The sequence below is a fragment of the Azolla caroliniana genome, unplaced genomic scaffold, assembly GCF_043228905.1.
Source record: "Azolla caroliniana isolate FFs.n. ecotype wild unplaced genomic scaffold, voAzoCaro1.0.p SCAF_8, whole genome shotgun sequence".
Taxonomy (NCBI): domain Eukaryota; kingdom Viridiplantae; phylum Streptophyta; class Polypodiopsida; order Salviniales; family Salviniaceae; genus Azolla; species Azolla caroliniana.
The window spans coordinates 8,331,951-8,337,950 of NW_028230443.1; positions in this window are offsets into that span (position 1 = coordinate 8,331,951).

Consider the following 6,000-nt stretch of genomic DNA (forward strand, 5'->3'; position numbering starts at 1 on the left):
AGTCGACTGCGTCATCGGTCCTGACATTACCTCTGTGCATGTGGATACTTCTCTAGTCGATATCAGCCCACTAGTATCACATGTTGCATCTACCTGCAAAATCAGATCATTCGTGCAATATGCTTGATCTACTTGCGTGACCAGATCATTTGTGTCAATTGCTACATCTATTTTCAAGATGGGCCCCTCTAAACACGCAACAACATCAATAGTTTCCACACTACCATCGGCCTTAAGAGCAATAGATTCAAACCCTTTAGACTCTGCTCCATCAGAAAACACCAACATATTCACACTCACAAAGTAGCTAACAATCTCACAAAACAACATAATGAACATGAAATATTCTGCAACAAAATAATAATATTATCTTAATATCCATCATAGAGTTCCATTACATAATGTGGATCAAGCAACAACCAATCTAAGGTTTTACTTGTCCAAATAGATCATAGAAAATCTTCATAATTTTCTAGGAAAATAGTTAACAGTCATATCCCACTAATCAGTAATTGGCAGTAATTAGCTCCAATTCAAGAGCCCCTTGAACGAGTAATTGGTTTTGTCCCCGATCATGGCCCCATCTTCAGCCTTTTTCTAGTCGGTTGCCCATTTAGCCTTGCTTCTTTTACCCATTGCACAAGTGTGTCCTCCTCTGACAACCTTTCCATCACCTCAGCAGCGGCTTGCACGTCAGTCGCGTCTTGTGCTAGCTTTTCAAGTGGGACATTATTAGTAGTTAGGCTCAATGGGGTTGAATCAAGGTTTTGGGATTCAAAGAAATGTTGCATCAAGTGTTCAAAAACATTGTTGTTATGAACCTCAGATTTACATGTTGTTTCCAATATTTCATGGCTTTTCACAACGTTGCCTAATGCAATACAATCTTCCAAAATAGGGTGGAGTTGATCTAAAGGAGATGTGATAGTAGGACTCTTACTTTCAACCACGTTGCTAGCTATCTCCTCATCGGTTGCGGCATCATCGGCACCGGACACCTCATGCAACCTCCTTAATCCACGAGATTCTACAACAACATGTTAGCTAATTAGCGGCTTCTCTTGTGTTTTTCTATCATCGTAGCTGACAACTAAATATGGTAGCTAATTAGCAACCACTCTTGATGTTGCTCGATACTACTACATCCTAGCTAATTAGCTACAGCTTAGCTAAGTATGGCAATAGCTAATTAGCTACCACTTAGCTAATTTGCTATTCTACCTAAATATGGTAGTAGCTAATTAGCTAGATATCTTAGCTAATTAGTTGCTAGACTATAGATTGGCAATAGCTAATTAGCTATTCTTCTTAGCTATAGTAGTAGCTAATTAGCTACCACTCTTGATATTGCTTAGCCAATTAGCTACATCTTAGCTAATTAGTTGCTAGACTATAGATTGGCAGTAGCTAATTAGCTACATCTTGGCTAATTAGCTATTCTACTTAAGTATGGTAGTACATAATTAGCTAAGTGGTAGCCAATTAGCTACATTGTAGCTAATTAGATGTTAGATTATAGGTTGACAATAGCTAATTAGTTACATCTTAGCTAATTAGCTATTCTTCTTAACTATGGCAATAGCTAATTAGCTACCACTCTTGATACTGCTTAGCTGATTAGTTTCTAGACTATAGATTGGTAGTAGCTAATTAACTACATCTTAGCTAATTAGTTATTCTACTTACGTATGGTAGTAGCTAATTAGCTACCACTTAGGTAATTAGCTATTGTAACATTGTAGCTAATTAACTACTAGATTATAGGCTGACAGTAGCTAATTAGCTATTCTTCTTAACTATGGCAATAACTTATTAGCTACATCTTAGCTAATTAGTTGCTAGACTATAGATTGGCAGTAGCTAATTAGCTACATCTTGGCTAATTAGCTATTGTACTTAAGTATGGCAATAACTAGTTAGCCAGTAGCCACCACTCTTGATACAGTTCAGCTACACAGTATAACATTACATTGTAGCTAATTAGCTACTACACTTTATACCGCTTAACTAATTACCTACGTTGTAGCTAAATAGTGAAGAACATATATGCGTGGAAACGTATGTGACGACCTGTCGGTTATGCTCAGCAAACAACACAGAAGGAGAGCACAAAGATATAGACAGATGATAGACACACATATGAAGCTTTAATAGAAGCTCTCTTTATTTCTATTCTCTCTCTCTCTCAGAGACTCGACGTACAAGATGATCAAGTGTTCTCTCTTTACAAAGTTAGGTTATCACTTATATACTAAGCTCTAATTCTTTAGACGAGTTCACACTAGAATACAAAGTGGAAGGAGTCGGCCTTTTATGCCAGCAAACTCCCCCGTAAAAGGACTACTCTTTCCTACATGTACATGTGTTTGGGGTTATCTCCCCCGTAAACCTAGATTACAATACTAATCTAAATTTATGTTACAAGTAGGTCGGCATATAGCCAAGTCAGCAGAGGTGAGGTCTGTGTCGAGCCTAGCCTGGCTCATTATCATGATTGATTCGGTCGACTCTTAGCTTATGTTCCTTTTTTGGCTTTCTTTTGCTCAATCACTTGTCGCAGTCCCATGTTTGTCCTTAGTGCTCCGAAGCGTTGATCTGGGAGTGGCTTCGTCAAGCAATCGGCAATGTTCACCTCGATGTCGATCTTTTGGACTTTGAGCCTCTTCTCGGTTATGAGTTCCCGGATGTGATGATATTGCACCTCAATATGCTTTGTCTTTGCATGATAAACAGGATTGTTGATGAGGTGTATTGCACTCTGTGAGTTGCAATAGATGGCAAGCGTTAGTCGGTCGATTCAGCCTGTAGCTGAAAAGTCGGTGCAGCCAGATTGCTTCCTTCATTGCCTCTGATGTTGTTATGTACTCGGCCTTCATGGTTGACATGGTCGTACCCTATTGAAGTTTCGACCTCCATGATATAGCCCCCCCACCATAAGTGAAGATAGCCAAATGTTGACTTCCGATTGTCCATATTTCCAGCCCGGAGTCAGTGTAGCCTTCGACTTTGGCTGAGGTTGTCAAACCGAAAGTCAGTTGTGTATCTTTGGTCCCTCTCAGGTACCTGAAGATGTGCTTGATGGCCTCCCAATGCTTCCGTCCTCGGTTTGACATGTATCAGCTGACCACTCCTACAACATAGGCTAGGTCGGGTCGGGTTGCCACCATTGCGTACATGATACTCCCTACGGCCGATGCATAGGGTATCTTCCCATTAAGCTCTCTCTCCTTGTCCGTTGAAGGAGAGTCTTTATCCAATAGTCGGATCTACGTCGGAAGCGATGTTGGTGTTGGCTTCGCATTCTCCATGTTTAAGCGCCTCAACACCTTACGAATATAGTCAGACTGGGAGAGTCAAAGAGTCTTGGTCGTCCGATTTCGCTCGATCCTCATGCCCAGTATGTGATGGGCTTGTCCGAGTTCCTTCATCACAAACTTGTCGTGAAGGCTTCGCTTCGACTTGCCGATCTCTCCTTGATTGCTTCGTGCAATCAGCATGTCGTCGACATATGGGATTAGGTAAATCCTAGACTCGTCGGCCAGTTGCCGAACATACATGCATGGGTCAGAGTCGGATCGGTGGTATCCAAGCTGCCTGATGTAGGAGTCGGACTTCTGGTACCACATCCTCAACGCTTGTTTCAAGCCATAGAGGCTTTTCTTCAGTCGACATACGAGGTGACTTTCTTGCCCTGTAAATGTCTTCTTCCTGTTGATCCTAGGGGCCGGACAACAGCCTAACACATGGTGTCCACTTAAGACACTTCACCAAAGGGTGTTACGGCAGGATGACTTACGACACAACGCTTAATTAGACCTTAATCAGTTGGTTAGCAATACATCATTAACACGCGTAAGATATAACAATGAGTACAGAACGGTAATCAATACTAAAAGATTAAGGCAATAAGTTCTATTAATTATCCGTTGTCAATTATATTGTAATCGGGCCTTTATATAGGTCTCTGGTGCGAAGTACAAAACGGTGCCAAACGGCACCTATTTGGAATCGGTCCGGATCCGGATCGGCATACCGATTCCGGTCCGTCCGTCCATCTTAATAAAATAATTACAACAGTTCCCGAATAAACTATTCCTTTCACACTCTGGTCTGGACATCCTTAAGCCTTCTTTGCCAGCCGGGTAACACATGGCACGCCCGTGGGATAGTACCTTGTACGTCGAACCCATTATCCGGCCCTACTACTCTTCGTCCAAAATGTCCAGAATGCTTTGCTCCAGAATTTCCAATGGCTCATCGGGAATCTGTTGTTGTTGTTGTGGCTGCTGCGGTGGTTGCTCCATTTGTGCCTTCTCCGTTTGGGGCTATTGCTCCGTTTGTCGCTCTGGCACCGGCGTTTCCTTCGTTGTCTCCTCCGTCGGAGTTGTCGCTGGCTGACTGATCCTGGCCTGGTCCCCGTCTGGTCCTTGTACCGGCGACAGTTCCTCATCACTAAGGTTGACCATTGCCGCCTTCCTTGCTTTTTCTTCCCGGAGCCGGGACCGCTCATAGCTCTCAAACTAGATTTGAGCCTCTAGCCGATCGTCGTCCAGTTGGGCTATGAGCTGCCGAACCTGCACCAATTGTTCATCCGCCAGGGCTATGAAATCTTCGGCCAGCTCATCCCTTATGGCGGTGAAGTCCTCCGATGTCAGCGTATAATAGTCGTCACCTTCCTTCCGCCGGTTTTCCACGTCCGCCCTGAGCAATTGGAGTTCCATCGTATTCTGCGCCCATTTCGTCCACCATTGCACAGAGCTCTCGTCAATCAAGCGTTTGGTCTTGGTGAGCCATGCCCGGAGGATGCATTGGATCCGTTCGGTTCCCATCAGTGATTTGATCTCCACGGCTTGTCGCTCCTCTTTCAATTGCTTGATGATTCTGACCGTGTCCGCCTCCAGCTCCCTATAATGCGACAATTGACTTTGATAGGTTGTTTGCAACCTCTGTAACACCATTGTCGCTCTTCCCTTTTCTTCATGGTTCTGCTTGTGGAGCTCCATCCGGTCCATCGCCGCTTCCTCCAATAGCTTTGAATTCTCCGCTCGTTTGTCGACGAGTGCCGTTGTGGCCCTATCAACTTCTTGCCGGAGCTCGACCAGCCTTTCATGTTGTTGCTTATACTCCGCCTCCAGCTGCTTGTAGTCCCAGTGCAGATGATCAAAATCATCGGTCTTCTGCTTCAGCCTCTGGTTGATCTGCCGGCGCGCGCGGTCCTCCCGTTCCTTCTATTGACGGAGTTCTTCCTTCAGCCTTTCGATTTCCGTCTTCGCCATCCGTCACAACTTGTCTTTCTCCTGCAACAATTTCTCTTTTTCATCCTTTAGTTGGTCGTAAGCTTGATGTCCTTTACGCAGGTTTTCCTCTGCCCGGCGGAGGTTCCCAGTAGTCTTCTTTAATTCTTCTTCGGTCGCCTTCTCAAGTCGCGTTCGCGGCTCCGTAATGCTTCTTGTGTGGCAAGTTCGTCACTTAAGTCGGCAAGCTCTTGGGCTTGCGCCACATCTTTCTCCGGAACAGTTTCTGCCTCCGGGGTCTTATTCGTATGTACATCCACCAAAGTCACCGGTGCTTGGATCTGTGTTGTTGTTAAGGCCATTTTGGCCATGTCTTCTGTGACCCGATCCAAGTCTTGTTCGAGGCACCGGATCCTTGACCGGGCCATCTCTAGTTCGTCGGTTGTGATTAGCAATTGTTCCATCTGCGCTCGCTCTTCCGCCTCTACGTATCCGATGACTCCGGCAATTTGTTCTCCTATCCACCGGAGCCATTGGCTGCCGGTGCCTTGTTGTTGCGTCTGCACGGCGGGTTGGCTGATGGGTTCACTTGCCGGTGTCTGGTCCCGCCTTTCTATGTCGAGCGGCAATTTCGGCTCTACCTGCTGACCACTTTGCCGTTCAGGTTCCGGTTGTGTTTCGGTTGGCCGCTCCTTGTCTGCTTGTTCTTGGCCAGCTGAGGAGGTTGGCATTTGTATAACTAGCTCTTGAGTTACGGGGCTTGCCG